This window comes from Serinus canaria, chromosome 1A, assembly GCF_022539315.1.
Source record: "Serinus canaria isolate serCan28SL12 chromosome 1A, serCan2020, whole genome shotgun sequence".
Classification (NCBI taxonomy): domain Eukaryota; kingdom Metazoa; phylum Chordata; class Aves; order Passeriformes; family Fringillidae; genus Serinus; species Serinus canaria.
In genome coordinates this window covers 3203350-3215907 of record NC_066314.1, presented here as the reverse complement: position 1 = coordinate 3215907, position 12558 = coordinate 3203350, and the positions used below count along the sequence as shown (strand labels likewise).

The 12558-nt window shown below is 50.1% G+C and overlaps 1 long non-coding RNA gene across 1 annotated transcript; it reads left to right on the top strand.

Moving 5' to 3' along the window:
- The first annotated feature begins 648 nt into the window (after positions 1 to 648).
- LOC127059141 (uncharacterized) lies at positions 649 to 6293 on the top strand. Its single transcript, XR_007776618.1, has 2 exons — positions 649 to 795; positions 3171 to 6293. It is a non-coding gene; the product is annotated as an uncharacterized LOC127059141 (long non-coding RNA).
- The last annotated feature ends 6265 nt before the right edge of the window (positions 6294 to 12558 follow it).

Below are 12558 nucleotides of genomic sequence, written 5' to 3'. Positions count from 1 at the left end.
CAGGGATCTAGAATAGTGGATTTCTAATTATTTTTTCCAGCTTGTCAGCCACAAATACAGTGCAGAAAACAGTATAATGAGCATCAACCTACAGAAAACACAATGTCCTTTCCTCTGTGGCTTCCCACTGACCCTGAGTTGTCCACTGCCTGCAAAGCCGAAAGCTGCTGATCTAGAACCGAGTATCCTCTTACTGTTTGCTCTGCCACCCGAGAAGTTGCATTAAAATGGCATCACGTTCCTTAACTCCAAACTGACTCGCCTTCCTCCACATAACCAACTAACACCCTGTGTTCCAGAGCCTTTCATAAAACCCTATTCCCAGGAAAAACCACCCAAAACCAAGACACCATCGGTTAAGACGCCTCGTTTTGCCACGGATCGAACGTGGAGCAAGACCTTCACACGGAACACTGCCCAACCCACCTATAAATAGGCTCAAAGCTCCAGGCTCAGGAGACTGAGAGCTCCACATGATCCTTGCAGCGTTTCCCGGCTTCACCTACATAAGAGCCGTGCCGTGACACTGCCAGGCTGGGCAGACACCGAGCTGCTGCTGTGGCTTACGCAGGAGAGCACGGAGGGAGGGGAAAGAAGTAAAAAAAAAAAAAAATTTTGAAAAAAAAAAAAATCACTGGGCATAAACAGCTCTCCTCGGGAGAGAAACACCTCCCTCTCCGGAGGCCAGAGCCAGCCACGGACAGGCTGTCACGGCTCGGCCATGACAGGAACAGCAGCCAGGGACAGGCCCTTCTGTGAAGGTTTAATGGGGCCAGGGCCGAATGGACGCTGATGGTGAGCAAGGGCCTGGGGGCAATGGCAAGAGGGTGCTGGCCACTTTCACTGGCATGGGGGGTTCAGGCTCCATGGGCAGGAAGCCTGAGTCAGGCCCAGTCAGACTCCTCTGGGCTAGGGGGCTTCAGGCTCTTCCCAAGCTGGCAGCCAGTTCTGTTCCCCATCAGACCCCATAGACAGGACAGCTGCATACCCCCCTGTTCCCCATTAGACCCCATAGACAGGACAGCTGCAGACCCCTCTGTTCCCCATCAGACCCCACAGACAGGACAGCTACAGACCACTCTGTTTCCATTCAGACTCTCCCCCTGGACAGGACATCTCCACACCCCCCCAATGTCACCCTGTTAGATCCCGTAACAGGACGCCTCCAGATCCCTATCAAGCAACCCCACCCCCAAAGGACAGGAGAGCTCCAGACCCCACGGTCCCCATCAGACCCCTCGGTCCCCATCAGACCCCTCGGCCCTGGGGCCACGTGACCGGCCCGAGGCGCCGGCACGTGGCCCCGACCGTAACAAACAGGCGGGTGGGCGAAGGGGGGCGATGGAGGGGGGGGCCGAGCTGCGCTGCGATTGGTCGGAAGGGCGCGGAGCGCGCCGGGGGGGGCGTGTCCCCGCCGCGCCGCCCCGGCGATTGGCCGGCGGGGGGGCGCGGTGGGCGTGGCCGCCACCTCCCCCCCTGCGCCCCCCCGCTCCGGCCCCGCCGCCTTGGTGCAGTGCTGAGGAGGCGCCAGGCGGGGGCCGCGCGCGCTTTTCCCGCCCTCGGCGGAGCCGCGGGACCCCCCTGAGGGCGCCGCTCCCTCACACCCGCCATGGCGGCACCGCCGTCACCCCCGCACCGCTCGCGGCACCCGGAGCTGCGCCACTCAACAACCCGCGGCTGCCAGGTCTTGTCCCCGCACCCCACTTCACTCTCAGCCCCGGCAGCGCCGCACGCCACGAGTCCGCGGAGTGTGGGACTGCTCTGGCGCTCCCCACACAACCAGCGCTTCGGCCTCTCTCCATGCACGCACCCACCTGTGGGGCGCCCTCGGCCGCCTCCATCATCGCCCCGCTTAAAGCGCTTAAATATCCCCGCGGCGGCACCGCCTGTGTCACGGACCGGGGCTGCGAACGCCAGTGCGGCCCTCCCTGCCTCCCCCACCCCACCCCCCCCCCGGCCCGCCCCGCTCCGCATCTTGTTTTCTCCATACGCACTTAGAAATGCGTATGGAGAAAAGCAGGATCGGGGGGGCACCGCTGTTATTCCCGCTCTAATCGGGATACCCACGCAACACCGAGGAAAACAACGCGGCGCAGCTCCGTTCTTTTTCCCCCCCACCACTCCGCGCTGTCACTCGGCTGCTTCCCCCATGTCGCGACGCACACACACCCCCCCGGCCATGTCGCGACAGCGTACCGCGCACCTGCCGCGCCGTGCACCCCCCCCCCGCGCCCCCCACCCGCTGTGTCCTACCGGGTTTGCGGGGAAAGGGACGTTCGCTTCTCCCTCCCCGGAGGAAGCAGCGCGGTGCCGGCGCTCCCCCAGGTGCGCGGGGGCTCCGCGGGTGCGGAGCGGGGGGAGCGGCGGGGAGGGGGCGGCAGGAGCCGGAATGGAACCGGGATGGAGCCGGGATGGAGCGAGCCTCCTTCCCCCCCAGTTCCCCGTCCGTCCCCCCCCCGCCGCTTGTGTTTACCTCAAGTTTGAATTTTATCTGCGCAACATGAGCTGGAATGCGGACATGGAGGGCGGGAGGGCGCGCACACGCCCGGCGCTCCGCGGGGACACCGCGGACACCCCGCGCACACACACCCCGCAACCCCTCCGCGCACACACCGCGCCCGCGCCCCGCGCCCCCCTCCCCGGTCCCGCCGGTAACTTACCTCCGCCACCGGCTCGCCTCCTTCTCCTCCTCCTTCTCCTCCTCCCCGGGGGAAGGTGCCGCCCGCAGCCCCATCAGCGGGGCGGACACCGCGCTCCCGGCGCCCCGAGACAGGTGCAGCCGGGGCGGGCGGGTCGGGGGGCACCGCCACCTCCCCGACGCCTCCCCAGGCTCCCCCACTGCTTCCCTCCGTCCCTCCCCACGATGTTGTTTCGTTATATCATGTCCATCATGTGACACCCGGAGGCCTCTCTATGGAAACTTAAAGGGGACTTTCACGTCCGCCGCCGCCGGACCCGCCGGTACCCCCGGGGGGCTGCGAGCCCAGCCGGTGCCTGCCTGTCCTCCCTCCGCTACCTCCCTTCCCTCCCCGGGGGGCTGCGCTCCCTGCTCCTACCACCCTCTGCTTAAATCAAGTTGCTGCGCTTGCTTATTATATTATTATTTATTACGGGTTGATTTGATCTTTGGATTTTAGGTTTTTTTTCTTTTTCCCCTTCTCTTTTTGCAGAAAGGACTAACCGGGGAATAACCGGCCGGGCAGGCACCGTGCGGAAGGATGGATCCCGCTCCTGGAGGCTGCGGGATCCGGTGCTCGTCTGCGGACGCGGCGGGTCTCCGGTGCTGGAAGAGGCAGAAGAACAACAACAAAAAAAATCCAAAACAACCAAAAGAGAAATAAAAATAATAGAATTAAGGCGGAAAAACCCCTTGTTTGTGCCGGACTGAGGAGGAGCAGATGTGAGCAGTTCTGCCCGTGCGGGGTTGATGCGGTGGTCGCTACCGCCGCTTCTAACTCCGCCAGTCGGTAGCGAAGCGATTTCACCGTCCCGACCCGTCGCACCGCCGGCTCCCGACAGCCGGCTCTGTGCCGAGCTGCTGGAAGGAGCCGTTCCTAGGGATGTGCGCTGGCCGCTGCAACACAACCAGCAAGCAGGCAGCCCTCACGGAAAGGCAAAGGGAAGATGCCGACAATTCCCCGTGGTTCGGCCAACCCCGGTTCCCCGCACATGCAGCTGCCCGGCCGCAGCCGCCGGGGGTGCGGGGCCGGCCGGCGGCAGCGCCGCGTTCCTCCGGCTGCTGTTCCGCCTGCGGTGCTGAAGTGGGTTTTATTCCCTGCTCTCCACCAGCCCCCAGGATTTGGGATCAGGGAGCTGAAGCCCACCCGCTCCACGGTCCCACCGCCGGGCTGACAACGCGCAGGGGGCTCTCGGGGTTTTCCCTCTGGAAGGTTCCTGTGGGAGGCCCCCAGATTCTGCTCCCAAATTTGTGGCATCATGTTAGTGTTGGTGATCAAGTGCAAGGCTTTAGGGGCTAGATTGAGAAGAGAGACATAGATTTGTTGTTAAAAACTGAAGGAGGAAAAGCAATCCCGCATTCACTCCTTCTTTACAGCTTCCAGCAGCCTCTCAGCAGATTAAAAAAACACGATTCACAGTTGTAGTAAATTTTAGGTTGGGGATTTAATTTCTTCAGTGTCCCACCACGTTTTCTTAAAGAGAGTGAGATAAACGACTTTTTTCTTACTGCTGGGTTGGTGCTGATGGCTGTCAGCCACGGGAGGGGACCAGAGCCGCACAGCCATCCGGCACAGGCCCAATCCTGCAGTGACAGTGGATCATCTCCGTCAGCTCTCCCATTTGTTCTTTGGACTTGGAATACCTGTTCTCTGCCCCACTCATTTCCAGTGCCCATGCAATGAGCTGTATATCTAACAGATCAGTCTTTCAGATATCTCTACTATTATTTTTTCATTTTTAAATATTTTTTTTTGTTTTGTAAAAATTACTAATGATTTTAGCTGAAAAGAATTAACGAGATGAGGAGCAGTTCATCCTCCTTTCCTTACTTCTACACCAGAGTCTTCCTTTCATCCACCCTCCACACTCTTTATGTTTTTCGCTCCTTCCCATCCAATTTTGGAGGAATTTCCTCTCTGGGCTCCTTTCTGCCATTTATCCAGGCTGTCCCACTGCTGTGGAGCCTAACTACAATTTGCCTTGCTTCCCATATCTCCGGGCCTCATTTCTCTGCCTCACTAAGCCTCTTTTTATTCCGTATTCCCTTCCTCAGATCATGCTTAAAGGAGGAAGAGGCTGGAGCTGCAATTTAAAGTAGTCTTTTAGGAGTACTGCCAGAACTGATCTGTTTTACTCTGCTGCTGCTGCTGTGGCTGTTCTGCTGTGTCATGGGAAGAGTTTCCTCTCCACACCAACCCTTGGAAGCGGCACCTCGGGCAGAGCCGCTCGCTGCAAACCCCAGACGTGCTTTACAAAGCCCCGGGTAAGTTTGTCTGGTGCAGGATTGAGACTGGAAGGGCAAAGCACTGCTGCCTTTCTGGGCTCTGACCTGGAGAGCTGTGCACGATTCTGGGAGATTTGCAGGAGGCAGAGTGGTGGCAGCAGCAGTGACAGCGCGTCATCCCTCAGCTTTATTTCATTTTCTCGAGCCAAGATGCTTTAGGTTACAGCCCAGCAGAAAAGGAAAATGAAGCATTTCTGTCAAAAGAGAGCTATTTCCCAAATTTGCTTTAAATTATTGCAAGATCTTGCACTAAAAAAGAGCAGAGATTCTGTCTCCTCTTAAAAAATGTTGTTAGTTATAAAATCTTTACGATCTTGGCTCTCTCCCCCTCAGCCTGTCTCCTTCAAAAACTTGCTTTCAAAAATGTGAAGTTTAGAGATGACTCCTCTCTCTCTCTCTTTCTCTCTCTCTCTCTGTCCCCTCTCCCAAATTTATGTTCCTTGGAAAGGCCTGAATCAGCCTGAGGCTGCGTCTGCCCATGAATAAACACCAGTGTGCATGTACACGTGTGTATCCATGGATTTAAAGCATCCCACTGAAGTCCACATATAGGAAAATCCTTGATCATGTGATAGGCTTTAATATCTGCCTTAAAATTAATCCCTAACTGATGGACTCTGTGTGATGGCAGATCACAGGAGGCTCAGTAGCTGGGACTCCTGTGCAGGTTTTAAAAAACTGACAGATAAAATCCGCTGTTTGCTGTTGTATTAATTTGTTTCTTCACAGCAGCTACCTGGGAAATGCTCATCTAGTGGAACAAAGCAAGAAAACTTTATAGGGCTCTGATCTTATTTTTCCACCGTTAAAAAGAAAGACCTTGTCATGAGGTCAGGACAAGATCTGATGTTATTACACAAGGAAATCGCTGAAGTTGGCTGCAGAGTTCCTCTGGTTCTCTGTTGGAGATAACACTCCTGAATTTTATTGGAGTGTGAGTTTTGAAGATGGTCCTGCTTAATTCTCAGAGTTGTCTTTGCTGCTTTTTTATTCATTTTTGTTGTTGACACTGAGTTTTCTTGTTTCACTTCTCTTTCCTATTCATTTCACTCTTTAGTTCCCACGTGTCAGAAAGTGCAGTTTCATTTAGACTCTTGAGAGAAGAAAGTCTGATTCCAGAGAGCAATTTGCAGCAATAGATTTTCCTTGCCACTCACACAAAAACATCACTACTCCAACAGATATAGGTATAAACAATGCTGACAGGCCCTCAAAACCAAAATCAGATTGTGAAATTGAGGCAAATAGCCCGGAGAACCCGAAATGTTCTGGTTTCTAAAATGCTGTCTGCTGTCAAAAATGGGGTAAAATAAAGCTTTGTTTATGTGTAGAGCAGAGTGTTTGTTGATCGAGTTTCTAAGGTGATGTAGCAGGAAATGCTGTTCTTGGGGAAAATGACATGAACAAAGCATGAAACTATAATTCAGCAGCTATTTGTCAACTGATAGCAGAAGAAAAAAAAGCATATTTATAAAGCAGTGAGAGGTTTTCACTGAACTTTTTCTCTCCTTTGCTGGCATATATGAAGGCAGCTTCTCACCTGCTCTGATCCTGGATATAACTACTTGCAAGAGCAGAGCTAAATCATTTATCAGAAGGAATGTTTCCATCAGATCCAAATATCTACACTGGCTGCTGTTTCTACGTCATGTCACGGATGAGATTGATGTTCAAGCAAGGTTATGATGTACCTGCATTTTCTCCAGATTGGTGCCAAGCTTGCTGAGTCATTTTCCCTGTTCCCATTCTGCAGCCGGCTGCTCGCTCGCTATTCCCTGTTATTTGTGTGGGTCGTAAGCTCAGCAACAGATGAGAATAAATGCTAATATTTCTTTAGGCTGCCTCCCTAAGGAAATAAAGGTTCTGCTGCGCTGCTTTTCTGTGCAGGTAGGTGTCCATCCCCCTCTCCCAAAAGCTTCTGAACCCATTAATGAATTCCAGATGAATTTGGAAGGAAACAGATACTTCAAACTCACTTATATTTCTGCAAGGTGCACACGGGCAGGAGGGAGAGACTCAGATCGGGAATTGAAGCAGAACTCAGCCCTAACGTCTCCAGGCTGGCATCCACCTTCAAGCCACCAACCCACCCCTGGCAGGCAATTCACCTCTGTGTAGTGACTCTGAGACACAGCACTGCCCTAGCCTGCCTAGTACAGTTTTCTCTGGCTGGCAAGGGGTATCAGGGAAAAGCAGAGGAACTGGGCTAACTCAGGGAATGAGCTGTTTTCAAGGCAAAATAACAGAGGAATTTAAGGAGTATCACTATAAGCAATGGCGAAGTTAATACCTGGGAATGGCTGTACATTGTTTGTGGGAATGATTTAGTTTTTGTGTCAGTCCCAAAACAAACCATGGCAGAGGAGCAGGTCGGGCTGTTCCTAGAGCCAGCACAGCTGTCAGTCTGGTGCCGTGTTGCTCTTGGCACTAAAGCTGAAGGCCAAGATCTCCCACCCGCACCTCTTCCAGATGTGGATGCATTTCCTCTGCAATGCCAACATCAGGTGAAGAGCAGCCTCAACGACAGGCTTTAGGCTACTCCCGTCTTCCTTTCTGGCATGGCCTGGCTGCAGCTGAGGCTCAGAATTGGTTTATGTTTGAGAAGAGCCGAGCCTGGGGTGTCTCCTCATGGGTAGTGCTGGGTCTTAACCTTGGCTGGAGCCCTCCCAGCTGCCTAATGGAGATGGGAGAGCTCCAGCCCTGCATCTCCACCTTAGGGAATGCTGGTCAGGTTAGGACTGCAGACAGGATCAGATCCATCCCCACCTGAGAGCAAAGGATTAATTTATGTGTCCTTTCTCCACCAGCTGATCTCGCTGAGAGCAGCCACCAGAGGGGGGACACCCTGACGCTGCACGTACCATACATGCTCATCTCCATTGCAATTAGTTTGATGCAACAAACAGCTCCAGCGTGACAAACTCCAGGCTAAAAAAAAAACAGGACTTCATCTGCATAAACTGGATGCACCAAGTACGTATTGTGTGTCACCTCCCTTATGTCCCACATTTGTTCCTGCAGCAAATGGCATATGCTCCAGCAATACCACATGGTCCGAACGGACTCCTGGAAATACAGCAGGGATCTGATGCTGGTAGTCTTTGAAATTAAGTCATTAGTTGTGATCCTGCTTATGGACCTCTTCTGGAAGGAAGGGGTTTGCATTTAAATTGGGATTCATTATACTCTGATGAATAATCTAAAAAATTGGAGCCAGCCTCCGCATCGATGACCAAGTTACTATTTTTTGGTTTAGCTGTTAGACACCAGCTGAGACCAGGGGCCTTGTTCTCCTGGCCACTGTGTAGTCACACCCAAGGAGATAACCTCTGCCTGGAAGAGCTTGCAAAGTAGAATAACAAAAGAGTGAGCAATATAACACTCAGGCAGAGCAAACATGATGACCTTTTGCAAATGTCAAGTTAATACCATGATCTGGAAGTGGAAGGGGCTTATCAGAGGGTGGGGGGGTCAATGAGGATGGGACACACTTCAGGGGGGGTGGGAATGAGATGAAGGAAAAGCCACAGCAGAAGCTGTGTGGCGTGGGATGCAGAGGAAACACATGCAGAGCATTCTGTGGTCAATTGGCACGTCCAGGGTAAAAAACGGGGGAAAGAGTCTGATGACCCTTGCCACAGCTCACAGAATAACCAGCTCCCCAAAGTCTCACAGCCTGGAGAGGGGAGCTGGAGAGGGCAGGGGTGAACAGAGCAGTTCCTCCTACGTGCTGGTACTGCACAGGCAGCTGGAGGTGTGATAACCCTGTTTTGAGGCTGTTTCTCTCCGTGGCTCAGCCTCCTGCAGCTGTGTTTGCTGCAGCTGAGCCTCAGGGCTGGAGTGAGACGTAGTTCAGCTCTAAGCTGCTCTAAGTCCAGGGCAACACATAATTGAATATTAACAGAACAGCTCTAGGAGCTGCTGGGACTCAGGAAGTCACAATTCCTTCTCCACCACTCCTTTGCCTTTGTGGGAGGTGATTGCTGGAGGCCTTAATGGATGTGAGATATAATATGTTTCCCTCACATTAGCCCCAGTTAGCAAACTGAGGCTTTAACCACATCCTACCCTCCCTGATCATTTCCTCATCCACCTCTTCAGCAGCATGAGAAGTGCAGTAGCTGCAGCCACCCCAGCGACCGAGCAGAGTGGTGCAGAGACCGTATGAACACTGATTTCACACCTCATCTCCCCAGTGAACAAAGGGGTCCCACCTATAAGAAACATCAAATTTGCCAAATATACATTGCTGAATTCTTGGTCTCTGTATCATCCTCCTGGAAACAGGAATTATTTAGTTGCTGGACAGGGATCAGCATACAATCATGGCTGAGAGCATCATACAAGATCCATGAAGTGATGTTTAAGTTGAAAACCTTTGGTACCATGCCTTTGTTAAATATTCAAGGTAAAACAGAGCAGCAAATTCATAGGCACTAGGGTCTCTCCATGCTGCCTGACCAGCTGAACTGACTAGTTGCCCTCTCTAAAAATATAGATGGATATCTTTCCCTCCTCAAATTCATGCTGCACATCTATACTGAGAAGTTCAGTCTTCAGTCATGCTACTTTTATGGAGAAAGCTGAGTGCTTTGCAAGAAAAAAGATGCCCACAAAAACTCATCCCTGCCACCTGGTCATTCAGAACTTGGTGCTAGTCTAAGAAGGAAGAAGGCAACATGTTCAGAGTACCAGAAAATTCCTAAAGATCCTGAGGGCTGTGCTGTGCATCAGTCAAAATCTAAAGTTCCTCCTCTTGTCTTTTTAGTCTTTTTTCCTTTTTTTTTTTTTCCCTCTCTTTTTCCTCATTTTAAAATTCACAATATCTTTGATGCATCATTTTCTTCAGGTCTACCAGCACTTGTTCATTACATAATTGCTTTCTTTTTTAAAAAAACCTGCTCCTATATCTCCTTTTTTTCTTTTCATTAGTTGAAGTACAATGGACTCTACCATGAGAGTGCTCCTGGTTTTGTTTGATTTCTCTTTTCCTTTATCACTACCCAGAGACATCCAGCAGATTGTTTCATAATCTTCTTAGAGTTCAGAGAAAGTATATTTCTTCCAAATAGGAATATAGCCTGTGAACGTCCTCCTCCTTTTTCCTCACCACCTGCTCCTCTTGAACAACACTTCTGGCAAACTTTATCCATGTATTATTCCTTTATTAACAAATTAGATGTTCATTTTAGGGGAAAATGAGGAACACACTGTTTCCCTGATATGCAGTGTGTGTTGTTGCACGGCTGCTTTGCCCTCCAGCTCACTCCTGAATTTTTGGAGCCCTCAGGAGCGAGGACCTCAGCACCACATTCATCCCCAGCAGGCACACGCTGTCTGTGGGAGGCCTGCAGAAAAGGAGGCTCTTCATTCTGCTTGTGGTGCATTAGGGAAGAGAATTGGTGGAGCTCTGCAGTGCACAGGAGGAAGGATTGCTTTTGTTATTGGTCAGGGAAGCTCTGTGCTGCCTTTGGTATCACTGGCTTCCTGCTGTTGTTGGATAATTAATTAACACCAACGGAGTGTTTGAAGCTCTGCTAAAGTGCAAACACAGGATTTGCATCGATATTTCACATTCTGGCCAGGCGTGGGGAAGATGGAAGCCCTGTTATGCCTTGAGGAGACAGTCATGGAACAGGGGAGATGGAGAAAGTCCGCAAATTCTCCTTGGTGCCCTGAGCAGGATCCAAACATCCCTGAGAGGAGCTAATCAACTTCCAGAGAGAAATACTTACAAACCGATTTAGAAATTTTAATTCATACAAATTTGCTTTGAATTAGAAAGCTTTTAGGTTTAATTTGTGGGGTTTTCTTCTTTCCCAGATGTCCAGTAACAACAGTCTTTGACAATTTATTTCTGTGGGACCCAGAACAATTGTCAATAACCTTTTTATAAGTCTCTGCTGCCTTAGAAGGCAGTTTTCATCTTCTCACATGTTTTTTCCCTTCTGGAAAAAGTAAAGAAGATCCTCCAATTTTTTTGAACCACTCATAATTCTTACTGCTTTCCTCCAGCCCCTGTACAATTTGTCTATGACATTTTTCTACCTTCTCCTAGCCCAGCAGCCAAACCCACACCTGGTATTTCCTTGTTAGGGTGGAATCATTGCTTCTGATGTTTCACTCTTGTTCATACACCCCAGAATCAGATTTGCCTTATTTTGCAACAGCTGTGTCCTCTCCAGTGCCTCTTTCACAGCTCTTTTTCTGTTGAACGCCTGCTTGACCAGAGTTTTGCCATTTTGCACTGACATATTTTGTTGCTTTTTACTTTACTGAACCAAATCTGGTTGATTTTATACTGTTACTGTGATTTCCCAGCCCCATTTTGGAACACATCCTCTGGAGTATTTATATAGTCTTTATTTTGTCATCCAAATAACTAATGAAAATATTAGAATCAGGTCCAGGAGCAAACCCTGAGGGAGCCCTTTTGGAAAACCTTCTAAATACAAAGGAAAGGAATTATTAATTCTTGTGTGAATACATTTATTTTCTATTAAGTATGTCTTAAAACGATTTGACAGAGATCATGGTTCCTGGTCAGCTTATGGAAATGTCATGTGAAATGGTGTTAAAAACCCTGCTTCTTTCAAAATACATGACATATGCTCCATCTTCCTTATTCTACAACACAGTTGATGGGTTCAAAGATGGAATCTGGATGGTTTTAGCATCACTCCTCTATGACAAATCCAGTCTGACTGACTGTATGTTTTTCTATTGTGAGTCAAATGCTCACAAAGAGATTGTTGCACAGTTATTGTATTCCAGTTTTTGCATTACACGCTGAACTGGCTGCGGTGTAATTCCCCGAGTCCTGCTTCCCCTTCTTTAAAGACAGCCACTGTGTTTGCCCTTCTCCCATCCTCTGGGATCTCCTCCCTTCTCCATGAGCTCTCCTGGATAATTACTAATGAGTCAGATTGCTCTGGCCAGTGCCTGAAGTGCTCTAGGGGGAACTTCATCCAGTGCTGCTGACTTGAATTTACCTAACTTCTCTGAATGATTTTAGTGGTGTTTATTTGCTAGCTTGGATTGTCCTACCCTCTGCAGTAAAAGTGGTCCTGATAAATACCAGTTCATAATATTTTTTTAAAATATTTTATTTTCCTCCATATCTGAAGCATAAAAACTAATGAATGCTCCAGTCTTTTCTCTATTGTTATTTCTGTTCTCTCATTTTCCATTAATTCAGTTATGTATAATTTCCATTGCCTTCCTCCTATTTCAATACCTTTGCAGAGCACCCTTTTATCACCCCCTATATCCCTTCCTAATTGAAACTCATTTTGCCCCTGGTCTTTCTCATTTTAGTCCTCCATAGTCACACTATTCTTTTACACACATAATTTTCCTAGTTTTGTTTCCCACCTTTGTACAGCTTGATGTTCATCCTCCTTTTTCTGCTTCCCTCACTCCTTCCTTTTCTTGGAGGGAGATGTTCCATCATTTTCTTATCTCTCTCAACTTAATTAACCCCCACCTTCCTGTCCTCAGCAATCTTATCCTGTTAGTCAGTCCAATCCCAGAGAGCTCCAATGTCCTTGTCCCACAGGAACTTTGCTCCATCCTTTGCACTTCTGTTGCCTCCA